This window comes from Mesocricetus auratus, unplaced genomic scaffold (assembly GCF_017639785.1).
Source record: "Mesocricetus auratus isolate SY011 unplaced genomic scaffold, BCM_Maur_2.0 Super-Scaffold_100691, whole genome shotgun sequence".
NCBI classification, from domain to species: domain Eukaryota; kingdom Metazoa; phylum Chordata; class Mammalia; order Rodentia; family Cricetidae; genus Mesocricetus; species Mesocricetus auratus.
The window spans coordinates 3051908-3079290 of NW_024429267.1; the positions used below are offsets into that span (position 1 = coordinate 3051908).

Genomic DNA, 27383 nt, shown 5'->3' on the forward strand with positions numbered 1-27383 from the left:
TCTAAGCATCTGGAGTAAGGATGTCTGAGGTGTTTCTTGGTGTCCTATATCTGATCTCATCTTTGTTGGGTTGCTGCTCCATTCTTTGGTTACTATTGTCCTCTCTGACTAGGCAAGTGGGATGGCTGTGGGGTCCCTAGTAAGGAGTTCTTCTGCCAGTAACAGGAATAGAGGTGGCCTACTGGACAGACTGAGAGGGGCCGTGGGAAAGAGTTAGGGGACCAGGTTCTGCACCAGGAGGCAGAGTCCCAGGGAATAAAGGTAGGCTGTGGGGAGGAGACCTGCAAGCAGGCTGCAGTGGGACAACGCATAGTTTACAGAGACAGGGTTGAACGGGCTAGGGAGATCCTGGATCTAAAGCAAGCAGTGGATTCCCAGGGAATGGAGGTGGGGTGGAAAGTGGGTCCCCTGCAAGCAGCATGTTCCAGATCTAAGAGAAAGTCTGAAGAGCATAGTGGAGGGCAGGAAGGACAAAGAGACTCACCTGGTCCCAGCCCTGTGGGGCCACTGGGGGTTGTTGTTGTTTTTGTTTTTGTTTTTTAACTCTTTTGGCTCGTTTGCTCTTTCGGGGGCCCACCACCCAGCCACCAAATAAATTACACAGAGGTTTATTATTTCTCATGAATGCCCAGCCTTCGCTTGGCTTATTTCTAGCCAGTTTGTCTTAAATTATCCTGTCTATCTTTTGCTTCTGGGTTTCTACGGTCTCTATTTCTGTATACTTTACTTCTTACTCTGTGGCTGGCGCCTTGAGTCCTCCTCCTTCTCTCATTCCTGATCTCTTCTGCCAGATTTCCCCTCCTATTTATTCTCTCTGCCTGCCAACCCTGCCTATCCTTTCTCGCTCTGTTGGCCAGGTGTTTTAGACAGGCAAAGTAACACAGCTCCTCAAAGCTAAATAAATGTAACATAAAAGAATGCAACAGCCATGTGTTGGTGGCACTGGCCTTTAATCCCAGCACTTGGGAGGCAGATGCAGGTGGATCTCTGTGAGTTTGAAGCCAGCCTGGTCGACAGAGCGAGTTCCAGGACAGCCTCCAAAACAATAGAGAGAAACCCTGTCTCGAAAAACAAAACAACAACAACAAAAATGCAACATATCTTTGCATCAGTAAACAAATGTTCCACTGCATAAATAAATGTAAGACATCTTCAATTAATATTCTACAACAGGGGGGTCCCTGGTTTCTTTTGTTTCTTGTGGTGCTGGGAATCCAGGCCGAGACATTGTGTGTGTTAGTTAAATCTTCTACCACTGAGCTCCATGTCTCACAACCATGTTTGTTTGTTTGTTTTAGGAAGCCTGGTAGCAGGCAGGCACGGTGCAGGAGAAGTAGCAGAGAGAGACAGAGAGAGAGAGAGAGAATGTGACCTTTTCAAACCTCAAAGCCTACTCAGAGTAACATACCTCCTTCAACAAGGCCACACCTCCTAACCCCTCCCAAATAAATAGATGCACAAACTGTGGACCAAGCATTCAACTACATGAGCCTTTGGAGGCCATTCTCATTCAAACACCACACCTGGGTTCCCCATAAAATAGCCAGGGTGACACACACCTGTAACCTCAGTGTTTGGAAGTGAAGGCAGGAAGATCAGAAGTTCAAGGTCATCCTCAGCCTCACTGTAGATTTGAGACCAGCCTGGGCTATAATCTCTGTCTCAAAAAGTGGTAATAATAATAATAAAAATTGGTGCATGATTGAGATACAGATTGAGTTATGGCAGACATTTGCTTACCTTTGAGATCTTGAGCACTTTTAACTCATAATGAAACACACTAGAAATTCTTAGGGTGAGGTCACAATTGCTGGAGTAAATGCATATTGTGAGTGCCTGGGAGGGTGTACTGCCAAGTGTGCCAAGGACTCTTCTAACTTGGTGGTCCTTCTTCTGCCACCATTGCTCAGGCATGGCCTATGCTAGTCTGTTTTGTTTTATTTATGCTGTGGTTTGAACCCAAAGGCTTCATGCTAGGCAAGCATTCTTCCTCTGACCAATATCTTAGACCCTCTGATATACAATATTGCTCTTTCCTCCTCTAATTCATATCTATTTATTTATATAGTATGAGATAACATTTCATGTATCCCAGGCTGGCCTTGAACTCACTAGGTAGTGGACACTGACCTCAAGCTCTTGATTCTTCTGCTTCACCTCCCAAAGGCTAGGATTACAGAAGTCCACCACCGCACCTGCACCAGCCATCTTTCTCTTCCTTCCATTCCTCTCTCCCTCATTCCTGTCCTTCCTTCTTGTAGGCTAGGGATGATTCCACAGCCTCGTGCATGCTAAGGAAGTGATCCGCCACTGAACTACAACTCCAGCTCCATCCACATTGTCTGGAGGCTTTTGTAAAGATAATTGTATCATTTGGAAAGATGACTAAAACTAGAGACTTCTGGGGTTTTCTTTCTTTTTTGATTTTGTTTTGAGGCAAGTTCTCCTGGTTCTCCTGTATCCCAGGATCCTAGATAGCCCAGCTGCAAAAGAAAACTCTCAGATAAAGGAAAGAAAAAAAAAAGCTTCAAAGAGGAATCAGATAAGCCAAGCTTCAAAGAAGGCTCTGAGACCAGAGCAGCTGCCTGTAAGAAACAGGACTCATCCGAGCTGCCTGGAAGAGGTTAGACCAACTGAGATAACTAGAAAGGACACTCTCCAAACAGTTGAGCCACTTGCAGGCTGTGCAGTGGGCTCCAGGTTTCCAGCTGTTGTGAACTGTCACCCATACTGAGGTGGGCTTTGGTGATGCAGCTGTCTGAGAGTAATTTCTGCTCCTGTAAGTAACCCCTCACCCATATTCCTGTAAGTCACTCCAGCAAAACTCGGGGTTCACCAAGTTCCGCTTTGGTGGTGTCTATACTTTGATTTGTCCTGGGATCACAAGGAGTGAGTAGATATGTTTAACATCTCCCCGGGAAATTTTATCATGCCAACATGACTTCTTCATACTTCCTTCATACTACTCTTCCAATTGACTCCATTGTCCCTAGAAGTAAAAAAAAAAAAAAATCTAACTGAAAAGTTGCCTCTTCTATGGAGCCTTCCTCTATAGTGAGACATGCCCTTGTGAAAGGATTTGTTCCTTTGTTTTGTTTTCAGGCAGGGTCTCATTGTTCCCCCTAGTGCTGGGATTAAAGGCCTGCGTCACCATAGCCAGTTCCAGTGGTTTTGAGTGTTGTTACCATAGCAAGTTTGTCTGTCCTGTAGACAGTGATCCATGGACGCTTTCTCCCCCAGTGTGCTAGCCAGTTTCCCTCACTGTGACGAAAGGTCCAAGATAAACTGCTTTATTTAGTTAGGCTCATGATTTCTGAGGTTTCAATTCAGAGCCTGTTGGGTCCGGGGTGAGTCAGTATGATGGGATATGATGGGAGCATGTGATGGAGCAAACCTGGTGACCCACAGCCAGGAAGCAAAGAGAGACTGGAAAGGGCTGTGGTCGAACATCCCCTTCAAAGATCTACCTTCAGTGACCTAAATTTCACTATGCCCCATCTCTCAAAGTTCCCATCACTTGTCAAAGGTTCCATTGCCTCTCATTATCAAGCAGAGGCGTAGTCAATGTGCATGTGATAAAAACAATTGATTAAGCAAGAGACAAGGTGATGGTAGAGACGAAGCTTCATTATAGCAAATTAGCTGAAAAATGGCCACACTGCTACCATGGGGGTCATCTTTGTTAACAACCACAGTCAGAGGGCTTACAGAGAAACTTGAAGAAACATTTGTAAATCATGAATGGGTGAATAGCAGACCCAGCAATCCTGCAGCTGAGGCACATTCTGGTGTCACCTGAAAAGGTGACCCAATGTCCTAGGGTCTCCAATCTAAAGGAAGGTTGCTAGTTAGAATATATGGCTGGTGTTCTCTTTTTCCTTGGAGTGGCTAATTCTAACAATTAATCTTATTCATTGAGGTACAGTCTTTCTTTCTATTTAGAATCATGTTTAGGCAAAAGGAAAGAAAACAAGAGCAAATCCACAGAGGAAAATTGATAAGGAACAAAATTACAGATGACTTCATCCATATCATCACCGGCTGATGGCGACCAGGATGTTATCATGAATCTACATACAGGACATGTGTCCAAACTGTGGTCCCAAGTAGCCAGCACATGAAACCTAGGTGTGGTGTGATCCTTAATACCTCTTAAGTTTGACAAAATATTGCATTCCTGAAATTCCAACACTCAGAAGGTAGAGACAAGAGGATCAGAAGTTCAAGGGCATCCTCCACTACAAAGCAAGTTTGAGTATCCTGGGATAAATAAGACCCTGTCTTTAAAAAAAAAAGTCAGGGACAAGGAATGTCCTTAAGGCTCTTTTGGTGTGCCTTTCTGTTTTCCACTCTCCTGAGTGGCTGTGGCTGCCTGTCTTTCTCCCTGCTACCTAGAAGCCACCGCAGAAAACACAACCACCACCTGTAGCTGAAGTTTTACATTTGCATGCAAGATCACAGACCTGAACTGAGCTTGGTGGCTCACACTTGCAATCCTAGTACTAGAGAAGTGGAGGCAGAATGGTGAGTTGAAAACCAGCCTAGTGAGCATAGAGAGATCTTATCTCCAAAGGGGGGTAGGTTCCTAGGTACAGTAGCCTATACCTGTAATTCCAGAACTCTGCAGTCAAATTATCAGACTCTAAGCTACATCCCCATCCCTGTACTTCCGGGCCTGGGGTAGGAAGACTTCTCTGAGTTCGTGGCCAGTTGAGGCTACATGGTGAGCTTCTGGCATGCCTGAACTACAGTGTGAAACTTTTTCTCCATAAAATAAATATTTATTTTTTCTTTTTTAATTAAAAAATATGTATGTATGTATGTATGTATTATATGTTATAAATAGGTTTTAGGCACTGATGAGATGGCTCAGCTGGTAAAGGCACTTACTTCCAAGTCTGATGAGCTGAGTACTACCCCAGGGACCCACAAGGTAGAAAGAAACTATTCCGAAGAGCTGTCCTCTGACTTCCATGTGCCAGCCCCCCCCCACAGAGACATACACACAGAGAGACACATACACACACAGAGATACATGCACATGCACAGACACACACACACAAGCAAAATAAATTAGTAAATGTGATTTACAAAAGAAATAACTTCCACCGGGCATTGGTGGCACATGCCTTTAATCCCAGCACTCAGGAGGCAGAGGCAGGCAGATCTCTGTGAGTTCGAGACCAGCCTGGCCTACAAGGGCTAGTTCCAGGATACCTTCCAAAGCCACAGAGAAACCCTGTCTTGAAAAACAAAAAACAAAAACAAAACGAAACCTTCCAAAGTACTACATGTTTGCAAAATTGTTTAGCGCTTCCTACTAGCTCATACATTTCTTGACAACAGAGATAGTATCAACACCAAAAATCTGTTTAGACTTTTGCAGAATGTCAGGTCCGAAGGAAACTCCATCCCCAAGCCACAAAAGGTAGTCCAATGTCCAGAAATGGGCTCAACCTAGACTATAAGAGGATTTCTGGTGGTTAGATAAAAGCCAGCATTCCTCAGGAACTTGTGAAACTGGTTCCCCTCTACGAAAAGCAGTCATTTTACTTACCTCTGGGAGAAGGGACTTATGGCTACCTGTGGCACCTAGCGGCATATCAAAGTGCATGCTGGTATTGCGAGTACCTGTTACACATTTCAAAGTCCATGCTAGCCTTCTGGCCTTTCTCATCTTCTCCCCTTCCTTAAACACCCTCCAGCTCACAGGCTTCCCTCCTCACAGCTGTCCTCTCCGTTCTCTAGCTCCTGCTCTTCTCCTCTCTCTCACTGGCCATGTTCAGTCTACTTGTTTATTTACTCGGGACTGTTCCGCATCCTCTGGCTGCTCTGTCTCTGTCTCTGTGTCTTTCTGTCTCTGTGTCTCTGTCTGTCTGTCTGTCTGTCTGTCTGTCTGTCTCTCTCATCTACAATTAAAAAACCTTCCCTTTAACCATACCATGGGCAGCCCTGTTGGCAGTTTAACACAGAAGGTGGACAACAGCATGAGACCCATGCTTTGTGCTAGGTCTAAAGCAAGCAGTTCCCAGTACTAAGAGCTGAGAAGTGCTCAGTGAACTCTCCCAGAGAACAGAGTGGGAGAGGAGATAGGAGAAGTAGGTTTATTGGAAACGGGGGCAGTGCTCCTGGCTAACGATCCTTTCCTAATCTTAAAATGTTGAGCAGCCGAACCTAGTGGTGCATGCCTTTATCCTAGCACTAGGGAGGCAGAGGCAGGTGGATCTCTTTGAGTTCCAGGCCAGCCCAAATTTCTCCTGTCATGTGAGCCTCTTATTTCAACCTCCTGAGTAAAGGGTGTGCCACCATGCCCATCCCATATTGCACTTTAAATGCATCTTTTTATTCCTGTGTGTGTTGCAATGTTAGTTCTTGGTCATTTTGAAAATATTGGTTCAGCGAATTATATAACTCTTCCAAATGTTAACACTTTAAATATATTTGTACATTTATTTACCTTCTTCTTGCATGTGTATATGATGTATGTGTCAGATGCATGCCACAGTACTCCTGTGGAGGACAATGTGCTGGAGCTGGTTTTCTCCTTTACCATGTGGACCTCAAGGATCAAATGCAGTTCATCAGGCTTGGTGGCAAGCGCCTCTGCCTTGATGAGCCATCTCACTGGCTTTAATACATTTCATTATACGGCATCACTTTTGTCGCCATCGCCACTGATCTCCTGACAAAGGTCACTAAGTACTGGAATGGTGCCCAGTGACCAATAGCAAATACAAGTTTTTGAAAAGTTTCCCATTTAAAACTTGAATTTTACCAGAGGCAACGAAGACAAACTGTCCCCATGTCCTTTAGGTGGCTGGCTCACTCTGTTTAGCTGATGTCAGCCAAATCCTCAGCTCTGAGTCACAGCCCACTTTTGTCAGTCTTGAGTTTGTCCAAGGAGAAAACAGTGTTCCAGGAAAAAAGTGGGCAATTTGGTTTGAAACTCAAAACTATTGCACAAGATCTTCTCCTTGGGATAGCCATTGTTCTCCAGTATTCAGCTTTATTCAGACTTTCCATCCCTTCATTCGGGCCAACATTTTTAACAAGATGTGTTATTCAAGGGTTGGCAGTTTAATAAAACTATTAATACAGTATTGGCTTACCACTTCATCAAAGGACCTTTTCTTTTTCTTTTCTCTTTTCAAAGTCTGAGGCAGGGTCTCATGTAGCACAGGCTGGCCTTAAACTCTCTGCCTTCGGGAGGCTTGCAGGGGTCACAGATGCTTACATCACAGTGTCTAGCTTTGATGGCTTTTACAGAGGTTCTGGGTACTGAATTCAGATTGTCAAGTTTACAGTGCAGGCATTTTATCCAGTGAACTATTTCCCTAGCTCAAGAGATTTGCTACATCCCATGGCATGCACATACCTGTAAAAATCAAGCAACCAGGAAGTGTGAGAAAATATATAATTAGTTCTAAAAATAATTATTATAAGTGTGCGTGTATACGATGCCCATATGTGGGTGGGGTACCACAGGGCTTCCTTAGGCTAAAGACTAACAAGTGGGAAGTGTTTGTACATGTGGCCTGGAAAATAAGCCCACTATCTGCTCCATTCCCATGGTCACCCCAACAGATAGGTGTTGTTAGCACCTCCATTTGATAGAGGAGGACATAGATCAGAGATGCTTATTTACCAAAGTTCCAGTTGATGCCAAATTCCAGAACTGAGATTTGAACCCAGGTCTATCTGAGATTTGTTGGTAAATTCTGACTAGATGGCATCTGAGTAGATTCTAGATTCATAGAAGAAAGAAATACTACATTAATCTGCTCTCTACCCTTCCAGACGTGGGCCTGGGTGCACAGTGGGCACTGATCCTTGATGATCGGTTGATTAGCTAAGTGGCAGCACAATCAAATTCAGAATTTGTCTTACTTGTCTGTTTCATATAGGCATACTCCTTGGCCAAATGAGAAGAACAAAACAAAAACTCCCACACATTCTTATAAACAAATTCAACTGTCTGAATTAAATCATTGTAGTGGATTCAAAGGAATCTAAACATTTGCTTAACTAAAATTCTCTTACCGTTAGTATTATTTTGTTTTGTTGTTTTTGAGATAAAGTCTCAATATAGCTGAGGCTGGCTTTATATTCACTACTCAGCTGACAATGTCCTTGATCTTCTGATCTTCCTTCTTCTACCTCCCAAATGCTGAGGTTACAGATGTCTCCAACCTGCCCAGTTTATGTAGGGATGGTAACAGAACCTAGAGCTTTGTGCTAGATACCCTTCCAACCCAGCCCAGCCTCATCACTATAATAAATGTTTAAAAGAATAGTTGAGATTCTTTATTAGCTTTATAATTCTTTGGTAGATTTATTTATTCTACGTGCATTAAATGTTTTGCCTAAATGTATGTATGTGAACAACATGTGTGTCTTATGCCCACAGAGGTAAGAAAGAGGAACTGGAATTATGGACTGTTGTGAACCACCATGTGAGTTCTGGGAATTGAACCTAGGTCTTTTGTAAGAGTAACAAGTGCTCTTAACTGTAAGCCATCTCCCCAGCCCTGTCCCCCTACACCCTTTTTAAAGTTAGGGTTTCTATTGCTGTGAAGAGACACTATGACCATGGCAATTCTTTTTTGTTTTTTGGTTTTGGTTTTGGTTTTTTGAGAAAGGGTTTCTCTGTGGCTTTGGAGGCTGTCCTGGAACTAGCTCTTGTAGACCAGGCTGGTCTTGAACTCACAGAGATCCACCTGCATGGTAACTCTTATAAAGGCAAACATTTAATGGGGTGTGTTACAGTTTCAGAGGTTCAGTCTATAATCATCATGATGGGACGTGGAGGCATGCAGACAAACGTGGTGCTAGAGAAAGAGATGAGAGTTTTACATCATATGTAGGCAACAGGAAGTGAGCTATCTCACTGAACATGACTTCAGCATATATGAGACCTCAAAGCTCACTTCCGTAGTGACACACTCCTTCCAACAAGAAATATACCTACTCCAACAAGGTCACATCTCCTAATAGTAGCCTTCCTTTTGGGGGCCACTTTCTTTCAAACCACCATATTCCACTCTCTGGACCCATAAGCTTGTAACCATATCATAATGAAAAATGCATTTAGTTCAACTTCAAGAGTCCCCATAGTCTATCACAGTCTCAACAGTGTTTAAAAGCCCAAAGTTCAAAGTCTCTTCTTAGATTCATGCAATCTCTTAACTATAATCCCCTATAAAAATCAAAATTTAAAAATCAGATCACATCAACATATAGTGGCACAGGATATCTATTACCATTCCAAAACAGAGAGGAAGGAGCATAGTGAGGAAATACTGGACCAGCAAGACTGAAAACTGCTAGGCAAACTTGAAACTTTGCATCTCCACGTCTATTGTCAAAATGTTCTCCAGATCTCCAACTCCTTTCAGTTTTGTTGAATGCAACACAGTTCTTCCTCTTGGGCTGGTTCAACTCCCTTTTAGCTCTCCTCAGCAGGTATCCCACAGCTTTGGCATCTCTAATATCTTGGGGTCTCCAAGGCAATCCAGGCTTCACCTTCACAGAGCCATACAATGACTTCTCCAGGCTTTCATTCTGGGACACCATTGACACATGCCAGGCCTCAGTGGCTTTCCTTAGTCATGGAGGCAAATTTCATAACCTGTTTCTTCTATCTTTAGATTCTATCTGTAAAGTCAGAACCATATGGCTGGAGCTGCCAAGTTCTGCTGCTTTCTGGGGCTAGAAGATGACCCTCCCCCTTTGTTCAATTACATCTTCCTCATCTTTCTGTTTTCCATGATTTCCTTCACTGCCTATGCTTGGCTGTTCTGGAACTTACGCTATAGACCAGGCTGGCCTTAAACTCAGAGATCCACCAGCCTCTGCCTTCTGAGTGCTAGGATAAAGGCATATACCACCCTGCTTTAAGCTTTTCTTTAATTGCTTTTCACAAGTTGGAACCTTAGCTGGGTGGGATCTTACCCTGAGGTCATCACTCCTTTTATTCCATTTCTTAATCTGTTTATCTCCTTCAACAGGATTTAGCTCCATTCGAATTTATTGTGTTCCTTTTCTCCTCAAATTTTACATTTTGTCATTTATCCTGCTTAGCTTGCTCCTTTTCATTATAAATCTTCGTTAGAGTTTAACACTAATAACCACACAGCAGAGTCTATACTAGGCTGTTTTGAGATTTCCTCTGTCAACAGAATTAATCCAAATCTCTTCCCTTTAACCTCAGGTAGACTCTTCAGACAAGGGCAAAAATCAGCTGCATTCTTAACCAAAATATCACAGGACTGGTCTCTGGGTTACATACTACTGTCCTTCTCCTCTGAAACCTCTCGATTTAGGCACCCACTAAATCAGATCACACTTAGCACCGATGTCTTCCATGCTCCTACTAGTATGGCCCATTAAATAGCACTTAAAACATTCAACTGTTTTTTCTAATCCACAAGCCCAAAGTCCATATTCCTTCAAATAAAAATGTGGTCAGGCCTATCACAGCAATACCCCAGTCCTCAGTACCAACTTCTGTCTTAAATTAAGGTTTTTATTGCTGCTAAGAAATACCATGACCATGGGAATTCTTTAAAAAGAAAGTATTTGTGGGTAGCTTACAGTTTCAGAGGTTTAGTCTATTATAATCATGGCAGGAGGGATAACAGCATATAGGAAGACATAGTTCTGGAGAAGGAGCTAAGAATTCTACATCTTGCTCTGCAGGCAATAGGAAGTGGTCTGTTTCACTGGACATGGCTTGAGCATAGGAGACCCCAAAGCCCACCTCCACAGTGACACACTTTCTCCAACAAGACTGTACCTACTCCAACAAGGTCACATCTCCTAATAGTGCCATTCCTTTTAGGGACCATTTTCTTTCAAACCACCACGTGCTTTAATGCAGGGTCTCACCATGTAGCCCTGGCTGGCCTGGAACTCATTATGTAAACCACACCACCCTCAAATTCACAGAGATCCCCCTGCCTCTGTCTTCCTAATGCTGAGATTAAATGTATTCACCACCATGCAGTCTTACTAGCTTTTCAAAAGTCATTCCCATTTTCCCTACTTACTATTACTCCAAAAGGAAAACTTTCACAATCAGAAAGCTGCCAATTGTTCCTGTGGAGCAAATTCCACATCTCAAATGGGATTCTTTATGCTATAAACCTTCACTTACTGGCTAATGTTGACAATGGCTCCTGAACTACACACAGTGATTAATATCCCTATGTCAGGATTTCACAATACGGAGCTCAAATTGCAGACTTAATCCAGTGAAAACACACGCCAGGTATTTATAGTGAAAATACTTGTTGAAAGACTTCCCACCTATAGACACATACAGCATAGCTCCCGGGGAGTAGAACATCCTTTTCCTAAAATTTTGGCAAGAAGCTGTGGAGCCCTGATAAGACTGGCAACATGGAGGACTATTTCCTCCTCCCTGTGGCACCCAGCCAGCTTCTGGAAGCCCCGTTCCAGCTTCTCGGAGCTGCAAATGGCTGCAAGTGCTTTTTTTCTTCTTTACTTTATGGTCCTAACTCACATCTTACAGCAGTAATAAAAGAAGAAATGTAATGGTGGAAACATAATGCAGCAGTGAGGGGCCATGACCACTTTAAAATGAAGTCTGAAATGCATAACCAAGAAACAGACTCATCTGGGTCCAGGCTGTGCTAATGTGGTCAAGCTGCAGAGAAGGCAGTGCAGGGGCTTGGGGAGATGGCTCAGCTGCAGAGGTGCCTGCTGTAAAAGCATGGTGACACAGCAGCCACCAAAAAAAGGTTAAAACCAAGTAGGGAACATGTGGAGGCATATGCCTTTAATCCCAGGATTCAGGAGGCTGAGGCAGGGGAATCTCTGTGAGTCTGAGGCCAGCCTCATGTACATAGCAAGTTCAGAACTTCAAGGGATACAAAGTGAGATTCTGTTTTAAGAAAAAACAAACAAACAAACAAAAAAACGGAGTGTGCCAGCATGTATCTATAACCCTAGCATTGGAATGACAGAGACAGGAGGATCCTGGAACTCATTGGTCAGCTAGCCTGCCCTAACCAGTGATCTCTCAGTTCAATCAGACACTGTTGCAAGGGACTGGAGAAATGACTCTGGTATTTAAGAGCACTTTTGCAGAGGGCCCAGGTTTGCCTCACAACTATCTGCAAGTCTAGTTCCAGGGGCTCTGATGTCCTCTTCTGCCAGTTACAGGTACACATGGTACACATACACACAGGCAGACAAAAGTTATGTAAATAGAAAAAATAAACATGAGAGAGAAAGAGAGAGAGAGAGACAGCGAGCGAGCGAGCGAGCGAGAGAGAGAGAGAGAGAGAGAGAGAGAGAGAGAGAGAGAGAGCCTGATTCCTAAAAAACAAGTTTGTATACTTATACTTACCTAGCAGGGAAGGTATCATGACCACAAAGGTGGTTTCCCAGGGTGAGGCTTATCCATTGTACTTGAGACATTCTGACTCCTATGATTTCTCCAAATACAGGAAACTCAACTGCATATTTTGTGGAAGCGAGGGACTATGCTCACATTCTCCCCTATAATAATTAAAAATAAAAAAATAAGGGAGAAGACTCCTGACATCAAATTACACACACACACACACACACACACACACACACACACACACACACACACACACATCAATGGAGATCTTAAATGCTCATTGGTTCCTGCCTCTTGGCATGGAAGTTAGGAAAGACAAAAATAATTCTCCCTGTCACTCATAACAGCATCAGAAGGATTATACTGCCTCAATCAGACAGATCATAATTTATTATGCATTCATTTATGAAATATGTTTGACACCCACTCTCTATCTTTAAATTGCTCACAGTCCTGGGAGGGGCCCAGTCATGAAAACAAATAGTTACAAAACAGAAGGCTAAATGATGGAACAAAAAGGTGGAGCATAGAGGAGGAGCTGTCTGACATGACCTTTGAACTCGGGCAGCAGAGTGACAATCTGAGAGTCTGAGGTTATAGAAGGGACCTGGGTCACCAATGCCAGACATCTAAACCAAGTCCAGGGCCCAGGCACAAAATCAAAGTGAAAAACCAAAAGGACAAATCGGAAGGGCCCAGAAGAAATGCATATTGCTGGAGCACAGATTCCAAATCTGGGGTCCCAGAGTGGGGGGCAGATTGATCACAAAATGGGAGAGTTGGCACCAGTGATGTGAGTACCCATGTTGCTTCTTCATCGTTCTCTTCTGGGACACCCCTCACGACTCCATAGCTAGTGGATCAAGATATCTCTGCAGAGACCCCCAACTTTCACGAGCTTGTCTAGGTCTGTGATAAATGTGGACCAGAGAGATGAGATCCAGGGGATTGGGCATGCAACGAGGGGAGGAACTTGCTCTTTGGGGTGGATGGGAAATGATGGAAGGGGTTGGATGCAGCTGGCAGCCCAGGGGGAGTGCAGGGGGGCCATGTGTTCATAAGTTCTAAGTATGTGAGGGGCTGTGACTACTCATGAGCTGGTGTCAGTGGCCAGGCTCCAAAGGTTGTACTTTGTCTTGGGGTCCAGCTTTGAAACTGTGGCAATAACCCTGGATGAAGTGGTAAAATTTATGGCAGCCCCCCCCGCACAAAAATTGACAGCAATAAAATAACTTTGAAAGTATAATAACAACCATTAACTCAAAATAGAATGAATTTATATTGGATAATGAATCCAAGGTATTTAGGGCATCACTCACTTAAGTGACATCACATGACTGCCCTGCAACCTTGGTTCTGGACAGTTCTGACCACACAATCCCTGTGCCTTGTAATGAACATGTTTCGTGCCGTACAATATCAACATACACTGTTCAGATTTAGTTATGGAAAAACAAAAACTACTACCATTATTAAGAATGTAGGTAGCCAGGCGTTGGTGGCGCACGCCTTTAATCCCAGCACTCAGGAGGCAGAGGCAGGCGGATCTCTGTGAGTTCGAGGCCAGGCTGGACCGACAGCCTCCCAAACAGAGAAATCCTGTCTCGTAAAACCAAAAAAAAAAAAAAAAAAAAAAAAAAAAGAATGTAGGTATCTAATCAGTAGATCTTTAAATTGTATTGAGCTAGAATGTTTGCTTTTACAAATTGCTGCTTGAGGGCTGGCAAGATGGCTCAATGGGTAAAGGTGCTTGCTGCCAAGCTTGAGTACCTGAGTTCAATGCTCAGGACCCCTTACTGGAAGGAGAGAAGTAATTCCCACAAGTTGTTCTCTGCCCTTCATATACAATCGCACACAGACACAAGTACACACAAAATAAAATTTCTTTTAATTACTGCCTGGGTTCTAATTTAAATTCATAAGAAAATGTTCTATGAATTTTGGCTTGGGATTAGGGCACAATTGCCAACAGTTTCTGAAATGCCCATTTTTGTATGATGTATTTACATGAAGCTCTGCGCTGGACACTGATTCCAACTAAATCAAATATTGATCAACTCTGAAAAAAAAAAGTCAATAATGATCTATGTCCTGTAGCATCAGATAGTCAGCCAAGATTGAATTCTTGTTTTGTTTTGTTTTATTTTTTTTTTTGAGACAGGGTTTCTCTGTGTAGCCCTGGCTGCCCAGGAATTTACTCTGTACATCAGACTGGCCTTGTACTCAGAGACCCCACCCCATGCCCCACCCCCACATCTGCCTTCTAAGTGCTGGGATTAAATGAATGCGTGTGCCACCACACCCAATTTAGGATTCAATTCTTTATGTAAAAATCACCCAGCATACCCATTTCATCAATGTGCCAATCTGCTTTCATCTTCCCCGCAGCTTGCCTAAGACAGGGTCTCTTGTTATTCATTATTGTGTACCCTAAGCTAGCTAGCTCAGCTTCTGGGGATTCTCCCATCTCCACCTCCCATCACATCATAGCAGGCTGGACTCACAGACATACACTCTATATGTGGGTCCTAGAGATCCAAACCCAGGTCCTCAGGCTTGCATGGCAAGCTCTTTACTCACTGAGCCTTCTCTTCAGTCCAAGAATAAATTTCTTTACCAGTAAATTTTTGCTTTGTATACTTACTTTACATAGCTGCATATCAAGAGCTGTGTAAACATCTCTAAGGCAGAAGAGGTCATAAGTGCGAAAAAATTTAAGAAACCCAGCTAGCCAGCCAGCCAGCCAGCCAGCCAGCCAGCCAGCCAGACACACACACACACACACACACACACACACACACACACACACACACACAATTAAGATGCATTTTCAGACCTGGTGCACACCTTTAATATCAACACTCAGGAGGCAGAGACAGGCAGATTCTGAGTTTGAGGCCAGTCTGGCCTGCATATTGGAATTCCAGGACAGCCAAAGCTACATAGTGAGCCCTGTTTTAAAACAAAGAAGAAGTAGTAGTAGAACAAGAAGAGGAAGAGAAGGAAGAAGGAGGATTCGGAGGTGGAGGAGAAGAAAAAAGAAGAGAGGAGGAGGAGGAGCTGTTTCTGAGCCCTCAGCCTCCTGGCAATTGTCATCCCCTTACTGGAAGACCTGAGGGCAGCACTCCTCCTTGAGTTCTGTCCTTGTCCTATGACCAGAGAGCACTAGGAAACAGGAGGCATTTGTGTGCGGCCCATTGGTCCCTTCCTGTGACCTCCAGCTGTAATGGCGGTATGAGAATCTCACACAGCTGTCCTCATTTCCATCCATGTACAGGGATCTCCCTTCTCCACAGGGCTGCTTTATGTTTTTAGTTGCAGTCACACATGGCCAGAAAATAATCAATGGGCACTTTGAGAAGTGATAATCAATTCATAAATTAGAAATAACTGTTATTTATGGTCTATTATTTCATCTTTCTAATTTTTATTAGCTATTATTGCCAATTTCTTACTCTTATTTTATTTAATTTATAGTTAAACTAGAAAAATAGGATACAGTGTGTAAGTTCAGAGTTATGGGGGATTCCAGACATCCACTGGGTGTCTTAGAACAGGTGCCCTGAGATGGGGAGGGGGCATCATGTAAATTCACCTGTAAATTGCTTTATGTTTCTCAAAGCATCTGGGGTTCCAAAAGTTGATTACAGCAAGTCTTGGACTCATCCTAGGAGTAAAGTAAGGAGACCAAGGCTCAGAGAAAGTTAGGCCACCTTCCTAGCTGAGATGGGAAGCCAGGCCTGCCAGGAACCTTCTTCTGTGAACTCCTAGCTGCTGGGCACCGTTGGTCCTCTGGGAGAGGAGAGGCATCATGAGGGCTGCCTTCTCCAAGGGTCTACAGTCTGACCAGACACCTGCTCCTCAGGCCATGTGAGTTTCATTTTATGGCAGAACTCAGTCCAGCTGGGCCTTACAGGCAGCATCCCAGGAAGATGGAGGATGTTTTGGGGGAAAGTGCTTGTAATAATATTTTTGCATTTATGGGGCCCCTATTTTTCTGAGCATTTTACAGTCTGTTGAACTGAGTCATCGGCCTCCTGTGGGTAATTGCTGTGTTTATAACTAACAGCTCCTTTAGAGGATTAGGAGGGGTGAGGCTGGGTGCTCATTTGAGCTAGCGTACTCCTCAGCCGCTTCCCTTGTGGGATTACAATTCTCCAGTGTGAGGGGGGTCGCCAGCACCCCAGACTCTTCCTGATACTTTCTGGCACCACCTGGATCCGTCTTGTCGACTCTTTGAGAACAAGCTGGTTTCCCCAGACAGTGGCAGGTCACCTTCCACCCCTCCCTTCCCTCTCCACAGCATCATTGGAACCAAAGCCAGGGGTCTCTGCTCACCAGGGAAGCCTTCTATACAGCAGTGAAAAGCATTCTAAGCTTGCATATGAAATGTGATTTTTTTTCTCAAGGAGTTTGAGGGTGTGGACCAAGAAGTAAAACCCTCCCCAGGGCTCTACATTGCACAACTCAGTCCTACTTGGGACCCTGCCAGTCCCTCACTCTGTTTCCCAGCCTCCTGCTACTCTGAGAAGCTTTTATACACAGCCTTCCCAATCTGCCTTGCAAGTCTCCCCATTTTCAGGAAGCTCCGGACTTCAAAGCCAAGGTTTGATCTCACCCCAAAGTGTCTTGTCTTATACTCAGCAATCATTCTTGTCTTGTTAAACTACCTGTTCCTCTCTTCCTCCTCCTTCCCCTTTCTTCCTTCTCCTCCTCCTTTCTCCACACATCCCCCACATCCAGGCTGGTCACATGTAGCCCAGCCTGGCCATGAATTGAACTCAGTACATAGCTAAGGACGACCCTGAACCTATGGATCTCATTGCCTGTACCATCTCCGAAGTGTTTGGATTGTAGACCTGGACGATTGCACCTACCATTTAAACTATTATTACTTTTTAATTTTGTGTGCATTTGTCTGACTGTGGCTATGTGCATGAGAGTTCCGGTGCCAAGAAGGGCAGAGGTGTCAGATCCCCTGGAACTGGCAGTTGTGAGCCACTCAGCAGGATGCTGGATTTGAACTCCTGTCTTTTGCAAAGGCAGTATTCCCTTCAAGTTGATGAGGTATCTCTTTAGTCCTCCCACACACTTTTTGTGAGACTGCCTTGCTATGTAGCTCAAGCTGGACTCAAACTCCTGCCTAGACATCCTCCTGCCTCAGCCTGCCAAGTGCTAGGATTACAAGTGTGTTTCCCCATGATAGGCTTAGCAATACAACTCTTTCTTTTGTCTAATTATGATGTGTGTGGGTGTTTCGCCTGTATATATGTATGTCTATGCACCCAGGGAAGCCAGAAGAGGGTGTTAGGTTCCCTGGAAATGGAGTGACAGATGGTTGTGAGCTGCCACGTGGGTGCTGGGAATGGAACCCAGGTCCTCTGGGAGAAAAGCAGTGCTCTTTGTTTTTCTTTTTTCCATTTTTAAAATTTTTATTTAAATTAGAAACAAGCTTGCTTGACATGTCAATCCCAGTTCTCTCACCCCCTCCTTCTCCCCTGCCCCCCCACCAACCTCTCCACTCCCCAGGGAGGGTGAGGCCCTCCATGGGGAATCTTCAAATCTGTCATATTATCCTAGGCAGGGCCTAGGCCCTCCCCCATGTGTCCAGGCTGAGACAGCATCCCTCCATGTGGAATGGGCTACCAAAGTCCATTTGTACGCCAGGGCTAAATACTGGTCTACTATCCAAGGCCCCATAGATTGCTGAGGCCTCCTCACTGACACCCACATTCAGAGGGTCTGGGTCAGTTCCATACTGGCCTCTTAGTCACAAGTTTGGGGTCCAAGGGCTCCCCCTTTTTCAGGTCAGCTCTCTCTATGGGTTTCACCAGCCAGGTCTTGACTCCTTTGCTCAGCACTCCTCCCTCTCTGCAACTGGTTTCCAGGAGTTCAGTTCAGTGTTTTTCTGTGGGTGTCTGTTTCTGCTTCCGTCAGCCACTGGATGAAGGCTCTAGGATGGTATATAAGGTAGTCATCAATCTCATTATAGGGGAAGGGCATTTAAGTTAGTCTCTCCACTGTTGGTTAGTTTGCCAGTTGGTGTCATTCTTGTAAATCTCTGAAAATCTCCCTAGTGCCAGATTCTTCTCAGACCTATAGTGGCTCCTTAACTCAACCTTCCTGTTTGCCCATGTCCTCCTCTTCCCCCCCTCTTCTCCCCCTCTCTTTCTCCAAACTTCCTCTCCCCTCCTCTCACCCAATGTTCCCAATCCCCTCAGGAGTCCCATCCCATTCCCCTTCTCTGGGGTACCATGCATATCTCTCTTATGGTCCTCTCTGTTTCCCAGACTCTTTATCAGTGGAAGTGCAGGCTGGCAATCCCCTGCTCCGTGTCTAAAATCCATATATGAGTGAATAAATACCATGTTTGTCTTTTTGTGACTGGGTTACCTCACTCAGGATGGTTTCTTCTAGTGCTATCCATTTACCTGAGATTCAAGATTCCATTGTTTTTTTTCTGCTGAGTAATATTCCATTGTGTAATGTACCACATTTTCTTTATCCACTCTTCAGTTGAGGGGCATCTGGGTTGCTTCCAGGTTCTGGCTATTACAAATAATGCTGCTGTGGACATAGTTGAACAGACATCCTTATAGTATGAATGTGCATCTTTTGGATATATGCCTAAGAGTGGAATTGCTGGGTGTTGTGGTTGGCTGAATTCCATTTTCCTGAGGACTATCCATACTGATCTCCAAAATGGCTGTACAAGTTGGCACTCCCACCAACAGTGGAGGAGTGTTCCCCTTTCTCCACATCTTCTCCAGCATAAACTGTCATTGGTGTTTTTGATTTTAGCCATTAGGAGTGAGATGGTATCTCAGAGTTGTTTTGATTTTCACTTCCCGGATGGCTAGGGATGTTGAGCACTTTCTTAAGTGTGTCTCAGCCATTTTGCTCTTATCCATGGAACCCCAGCAATAACATTCTTGAAATCAGAGTTGTTTATTGGAATGATATCCAGACAGAGGTGGGACAGACCAAATGGGACATGGCACCGTGTCCCACACCACCCTATGAGTCTTAGGTACGTTCCTCAAAGCACTAGTGATTGAGTTCAAGACCTTGCACAAGTTAGACAAGGGCTCTACCACTGAGCTATATCTCCAGCCTTAGGGCTTCTCCGGGTTTTTTTTTGTTTGTTTGTTTTTTGTTTGGTTTTGGTTTTTGGTTTTTCGAGGCAGGGTTTCTCTGTATTGTTTAGGAGGCTGTCCTGAAACTCACTCTGTAGACCAGGCTGGCCTCGAACTCATAGAGAGTGCTGGGATTAAAAGTGTGCTCCACCAACGCCCAGCGCTTCTCCGTTTTTTGTGATTGACCAGTAGGTCTTTGTGTGTGTGTGTGTGTGTGTGTGTGTGTGTGTGTGAGAGAGAGAGAGAGAGAGAGAGAGAGAGAGAGAGAGAGAGAGAGAGAGAGAGAGAGAGAGAGAGAGAGAGAGAGAGAGAGAGAGTACTTGAGACCCAGGGCCTCTCAATGCTAAGTAACTCCTCTACCACTGAGCTAAGCCCAATCTCTACTAGATAATGTTTGAATCAGACACAGACATCTCTCCAACTGACAAAATTTTAAGTCTAAAGCCTTAAAGCCAAATGAAGCTTGCAAACATTTGCTATTTAGCCAGTGCTGCTTTTAAAATGGAAGTCTGAACTCCTTTAGGATAATTCTAAATAAACCACAGTCCCCACTACTCCCTGTTGCTGTATACCTAGGCTGAGTCATTCATTTATGTGATCTGAATTGCCTCAGTAGGCATCCATGTTTGTATCAACTCTGTCAAATCCACAAGAAGAAAAGCATTCCCTAATTGTCCTCTGGTCAGTACTGTTTATTATCAGTTGCCTTGGGCTTGAGATCTTTCCTTCCTGCCTCCTGCCTTTAAAGGTGTATTGCTTTCTTTATTACTTTTATGCAAATATGCATGCCTACACGGGTTTATGTGTACCATGTGCATGCAGGAGCACACAGAGGCAAGAAGAAGGAGGGTCACAACTCCTAGAACTGGAGTTACAGGTGGATGTGAACTGTCACATAGGTGCTTAGGACTAAACTTTGGTCCTTTATATGAGAAGTAAGTGCTCTTAACTGTTGTGGGATAATCTTTTTGTATACTTGGAAAATGTGTCTCTGCCAAAGACACCTTCTGATTGATTTAATAAAGAATAGAATGGCCAATAGCTATGTTGGAGAGGCTAGGCAGGACTTCTGGGAAGAAAGAGGAACTTGGGAAGAATCTGAGGCTCACAGGATTTGCCAGCCAGACATGGATGGAGTTGGACATACAGAATGGAGGACAGGTAAAGAGCAACATAAATTAATAGAAATGGGTTAATTTAAGTTATAAGAGATAATTGGGAACAAGCCTAAAGTTCAAGCGTTCATAAGTCTCCACTGGCTTTCAATGTGGGGCCACAGATGTTTACATAGGGCCTGAGAAAGCTGGAAAAAAGTTCTAAACACAGAGTCAGGCACCTCTTCCTAGTAACTGTAGACTCTCAGATAGTCCCAGTACTTGCAGAGTATAGGAGCACAGCTCCTTTAAGAGGTCCTGCTGTGCAGCTACTCAGCACTAGGTACAAATGCCTGCTGTATCATGGACACAACAACTTCCCTGAGCTGGGATAGTTAGGCATGGCTCCTGCAGGTGCCTGTGGACCAGAGCAGGTGACCTGGCTGTTTAAGGTTTGGCTCATATTGTCAGAGAACACTGCAGGCATATAGTAAAGGCAGGTGCAGACTGAGAAAAACCTCTAAGCATGTACAATATGCTTGGAAATGTGCCTAGGTGCTGAAGAAAGGAAAGAAAATGGGTAAAGACAGTCATAGAAAAAATAATTTAAAAACAATAGCCTTTAAAGAGAGAGTAGAGTAACATAAAAAGAATAGGCCATATAAGGATGGGAAATATAACACAGGGAGCTTGGACCACATATAATACTTTATTAATTTTAAATGTTTTAAACACTAATGAGAAAAAACTAACTGCTGAGAGACACTGAATTGTAGAAAAACTGCTAAATTAAACCAACCTATGTATTTTAAGGATGTCTTAACTTCAGAATGGAAGTCAGGAAATGTGTTATGTTGGGGGAGAGGTTATGCCTTTGTTTCCACAGGAAACAAAAAGCTGTGGATTCCTTCAAAAATTGACCAGAAGAGACCTCCTGAAAATCTTGGCTGCAGGCATGAAGGGGAAAAAAAACAAGAAAAACTACAAGACAGATTTTGTATGTATTGATTCTGCTAATGGGAAAAGCTTTGAGACTGGAGGCAACATGATAAATTTTGTTGGTTACAGAGTCCTTGTGACTTACTATTACATGCCATCCTTTCATATGTCATGGATGGAGATTTATATTACAGTTTGGTTATGCAGTCCAAACAGACTTATAAAATTGACAGATGCTTTTTACCTGCACAAACATAAAACAAAGAATCATCTTTAGCTCATCTGTGCACACTGCATATTCCATATTTGTGTTGATGCAGATATGTATGTTACCTTTAAAAGTTTGTCTGTTTTCAAAACAAAAGGACCAGACATCAATGAAGTCAGGTAGCCCAGGTGATCCAACCTCTCAGAATGCCTCTTGCAGTTTCCTCAAAAATCTGCATCCAGAACAACTTCAGAGTGGCTAGCTAAGATGGTTCATCCTCACAGACTACTCTATCCAGGGCTTGAGATAAGCCCTGCACTTTCCCATTAGATAGAGATTAAACAGCAAATGATACAGTTAGCTCTCCCAGGACTTAACCATTGTCCCAATTTTCTCAGGGTCCCCTAAAGATACCATTGCTCCAGAAACAGGAAGTCATTTTAAGAACACAATGCCCACATTCCAAAGAGGTAGGATGGGTGGTTTTAGGTCATTTGTTTTATAAATGTTTATCATTGTTTAGGGGGGCTGGTTGCAAGTTGTTACTGGCCATGGTCAAGGAAAAAACTAAGCAAAGGAGGTTAGATTCAGGAATCTCTTTTTGAAAAGAAAATAGGGGAATATAGGAATGATAAAAGGGTAGATTATTAAATCTACATTTAAACTAAAAGGGAACTACTAGTTTCAAATATTTTACGTTGGTATGGATTTTTATATATTAATAAAAATGTAAGGTCATTTTTGTAACAATATATAATATAGAAAAGATAGGATAAAAGGTAGCTTATTGAACCTACTTTTAAACCATAAAGCAGTTACTAGTCTCAAATATTTTACATTGGTATGGATTTTTGTATATTGATACAAATTTAAGATTATTTTTGTTATAATACACTGTGTGTTTCTACTCTTATTTAAAATATTGTACCTATGCATCTCATTTTAAAATGTAAATATTTACTTCTTGAAACCTATTACTATAAACAGTTAAGCATAATTAAGAAATGCAGTAGTTAGTCATCTATAAAAATAAAACATGTAGTCATGTTAGGTATATTTTCAAGGTCAAACAGAAATATATTTCAGATAGATAGGTGGTCTTTAAACACTTCAGAGACCTCCAGAATGGTATTTATGATGTTTTTAATAAGGTAGGGCAGTCCTTCAAAATTCCTGCTTCACAGAAAGGTCTGCCAGATATTCTGGGCCTATAAGCTGAAGATGGATGGCCCAACATTGCAGAGGAACCTTGGGTGGCTGTTCAGGCAGTCAGGCGTTTGTCGTTTCTGTAGTTTTGGAAGTTGTTTGTGCTGCACTTCCTGTTTACTCAGGTATAGTTCTTGGGTCCCTGGTGGGGGTTGAAGACTAGATAGTTATACTGTCTTCCTTGTTGCCAAATTCAGAAAAGAAACTTATAAAAGAGATATAAAGTTTATAAGGTTTCAAGACATAAAAGCTTAAGTTGTTTATCTAAGAAAATGTTTTAAGATCTAAAAGGATATTTTTAGAATGTCAATACAAGTTATGATAGAAAGTGGTTTAGGTGTAAAACTTTGGACTTGCCAAGATTGAATGAATGATAGAGTACTTTCTCCAAATTTGCCAAATATGAATGAACTGGACATTGTGAACGTAACTGTTACCTGATAATTATTATATATAGTTGTGCTGCATTAGAGTTAAAACCTTTCCTTTTTATTTAGACAAAAGGGGGAAAATGTTGTGGGATAATCTTTTTGTATACTGTGAAAATGTGTCTCTGCCTAAGATGCTTTCTGATTAGTTTAATAATGAGATGAATGACCAATGGCTAGGTAAGAGAGACTAGGCAGGACTTCTGGTAGAGAGAGGAACTTGGGAAGACTCTGAGGCCCACGAGATTCACCAGTTAGACACGGAGCAAGTCAGATGTGTGGAATGGAGGCAAAGAGTCACGTGGCAGAACGTAGATTAATAGAAACAGGTAAATGTAAATTATAAGAGCTAATTGGTAACAAGCCTAAGCTAAGGTCAAGCATTCATAATTGATAATAAGTCTTTGTATCATCATTTGGGCACCTGGCAGTCCAAAGAAGTCCTACAAGAAAGCTTGATACACTTAACCACTAAGCCATCTGTCCAGACCCATTTCTACCTTTAAAACAGCCTCTCTTGGCCTGTTGGAATTTTAAGTTTTCCTTACTAAATTGACTAGGTTACTCTCCTAATTGTAAAAATACATGGTCAACATTTTAAAACCGAAGCTGGGCACGCATCTTACTTTGTAAAGTGCTTGCCTGGCATTCGTGAAGGTCTGGGTTCGATCCCCAGCACCACATAAACTGGATGTGGTAGCACACACCCATGATCCTAGCGTTCAAGAGGTAGAGAGAGGAGAAACAGGAGTCCAAGATCATCTTTAGTGATACAAATGAGTTCAAGGCTAACCTGGAATACAGGAGACCCTGTCTCAAAACAAACTCTGAAATCAGCTCTGGAGTTGGGAAAGTGTGGGTAACATTATGTCCCATGGTCGAATTGGATAGAGAAAGGATGGCATGCTGACTCAGCTTTGAACAGACCTGACACTATCTTTTCAGTGAAATAAAAGGGCTGCTCTGAAATTACTTCACTAGGATTTGGGGGAATGCAGGGTCAAACAACATCAATGGCACTGGAGGAGTCAGTTAAAGTTAGCCTGAAGTCAAGTACATTGTGTTATGAGCCACCCTGTTCCCCACACTCCTATCCACAGCCTGGGAGATATGACTAAATCATCAGAGTGCTCTTTCCCAGAAGGCTGTTCCTATACAAGCAGTAGCCACCCCCAGTGACTCTGGCAGTCAGTACAGCTCTATGGAAAGCTGGCAACCACCATGTAACTTCCATTCTACCACAGGTGTAGTGGGAAATATTTTATAAGGCTAATTAATGGCCTGGATTCTGGTGTCAATTTTGCTGACAATTCACTGGGCTGTCTGGGGCTTAGGAAGGGATGTTTACTTCTTTAGATCTATTTCTTTTAAAAATAACTATTATTTATGTGTGCGTGTGCATGCGTGCGTGCGTGCGTGCGTGTGTGTGTGTGTGTGTGTGTGTGTGTGTGTGTGTGTAGAAGTAGAGGCATGTCAGATCCTCCAGAGCTACTGTTTCACACAGTTGTGATTCACGAATCAAACTCTGACCCTCTATAAGACCAAGACAATGCTCTTAATCAATGAGCCATCTCTCTAGCTCCCTAGATCTGTTTCTTAAATGAAGTATTGGGCCCATAATAAATTGGTTTCCAATCTCACATTACAATTCAGTGAGAGGAGATGATGATTTGAGGGAGAGGAGCAGGAGAAGTCAGAGAAACAAGAAGTTTCCAGGGGGTCCCCAAGTGGCCAAGGTAGTAAAGTTCATGCCAACGCTGATGGAACTCTTAGATAAGAAGATGCTGTTCCAAGTGAGTGGAACAGCAAAGACACAATGTGAGAGCATAGTGTGCTATAAATGAGCAATAATCACCTCCTAGTTCAGGGACACACAGGGATCTCCACAAACATGACCTGCCCTCCTGTGAATAACAGAGGAGCTTCAAGATCTGTAAGCTGTCCTTCCACACGTGTGGAATCATTAACAGGACAGGAATCAGCATACCTTTCAATCTTCCCAGTGGGTAGGGACATGCACTGAAACAAGGAGACTATGGCCAAGTCACCTGGGTAAGTAAGGCGCTTCATGGAAAAGGAGTTGATTGCCTACATTATAAAATGCTCCACAGATGTTGGTCCTCCAGTGTGTGTGTGCGCATATGTGAGTGCACACACTCATGCAGAGGCCAAAAGTCCTCACTGAATGTTGTTGTCCAGGTGCTATCCACTTTATTTTGGGACAGGGTCCTTCTCTGGCCTGGAACTCATCAAGTAGGCTACTCAGTGACAGTGACAGTGACCCCCCCAAGGATTTGTCTTGTCTCTGCCTCTCCAGTTCTGGGATTGTAACTACCTGCTATCACAGTTGACTTTGTTACTCAGGTCCTTGTGTTTGCAAGGTAAGCCTATCGAGAGGGCCAGCAAGAGAGTCATCACTCCAGCCCAACATTATACTGCTGTCAATAGTAACAGCAGGAAGAGGTGCCCGATGGTCATTTGGGACAGGGCTTTCACATAATAGAAGCTTTGGAAGATCAGTTTGTCACAGTGAATCCAACAGTGACCTCTGTACCCTGACCTCCGATTTCCCCATTATGACCCAGTTTAGGCTCCACTTTTAAAAGCTCATAGAAATATTTCATCACTATAATTACAGGCAAGGCTCCCTCTGTCGTAAGAAGAGCTGGTGGAAAGGCGACAATTAACGAAGGCACGTAATTGAAGGGTATATAAATACATCCGGTGGTGGATGGAGCCTTTCCTGTTGGATGCTCTCCCCAGTATCCAAGGGCAGAGACAGGAGTGCACTGCTCTTGGGCAGGAAAGTGATGCACACTTTATTACTAAAACAGGAGTGAGGTGTCCGTGGGTGAGAGAGGCTTCCGGTGCCTCCTGTGTGGACTGAGTCACACCCTCCCTTCCCTACCCAGGAGGCTTTCCATGCTGTGGCCCTATTTGGAAAGTCTACTAATCATGAGATAGGAGGAAACATTTGGAATAGAGACAGTGTGACTCCTGTCACTGAGCAGAACAATGAAGAGTTCAAAAATAGTAGTATCTGCTAGTCGAAAACCAATAAACATATAATTTTCAGGTAATTGCTATCATATAATTAGCTCTCTGCTTTTTCATATGCCCTGGCAGAAACAGAATTGGAGAGCCACTGGGACACAGTTTGCTACAGTATATCCCAGAGCGGAAAGGAAGTTTGTTGTTTTGGTTTTTTTTTCCTTCCTCCTCTCAACAGAAATTAAGGGCCAGAGTACCCCAAGGGGGGAGGTGCCCAAGTCCACTTCTGGTTGGTGAGCAAGGCCCTAAGGTGATTAAAATTGGCTCAGAACCTACAGGCTGAGCATCTGGACTTCGCTGAGCTCTTCATGTGTCTGCTCCCCGTGCCTTTAGTGTCCTGTAGGATGATGGCACTGAGCTCAAGGGTACTTCCTCATCACACCCAAGGGGGTATAAAACATGAAGTGAAGAAATCTTAGGTGTCACTATCAAGATGAATGGCAACCCCAAGATCAACTCTATCAGGCAAAAATCTCATCCCATAGTGTCAGCTTTTAGCTATCATAAGGGATCTACAAATCAGGAAACTTTATAAGAAAAAGATTTACATAGCTCACAATTTTGGAGGCTGAGGGTGCAAATGGCATGGTGTGGGCTTTGAACCCATGGTGGATGGCCAAGTGTGGGGCATGAGCAGAGGGAAGATTACATACTGAGCCAGGAAGCAGAGAGGGAGGGGCAGGCATATTCACTTCATAATAACCAATTTCCAAGAACTATGGTGGACAGTGGATGGTGGATGGCAAATGATGGAGCATGACTAGAGAAAGATTAATTACATACTGAGCCAGGAAGCAGAGAGGGAGGGAGCAGTCTTGTTCATTTCCTGGCACTCGTCTCCCAAGAGCTACCAATGGGTCCCATAAGACCTACCTCACAATACTAACCTGAGGGCTTTCTACTAGGTACCATCTCTTGTGTACCCTACCAATGCCACCACCCTGGGAA

The 27383-nt window shown here is 43.5% G+C and overlaps 1 long non-coding RNA gene and 1 other non-coding gene across 2 annotated transcripts in view; both read left to right on the forward strand.

Annotated features, from left to right (window-relative positions):
- The first annotated feature begins 12365 nt into the window (after positions 1 to 12365).
- Positions 12366 to 12528, forward strand: LOC121137704. Its single transcript, XR_005875015.1, has one exon. It is a non-coding gene; the product is annotated as a U1 spliceosomal RNA (small nuclear RNA).
- Positions 12529 to 16897: 4369 nt separating this feature from the next.
- LOC121137589 overlaps positions 16898 to 27383 on the forward strand; it is a 32476-nt gene continuing 21990 nt past the window's right edge. The window contains exon 1 of the long non-coding RNA XR_005874886.1: positions 16898 to 16979. This is a non-coding gene — a long non-coding RNA (uncharacterized LOC121137589). The remainder of the gene's footprint in view (positions 16980 to 27383) is intronic.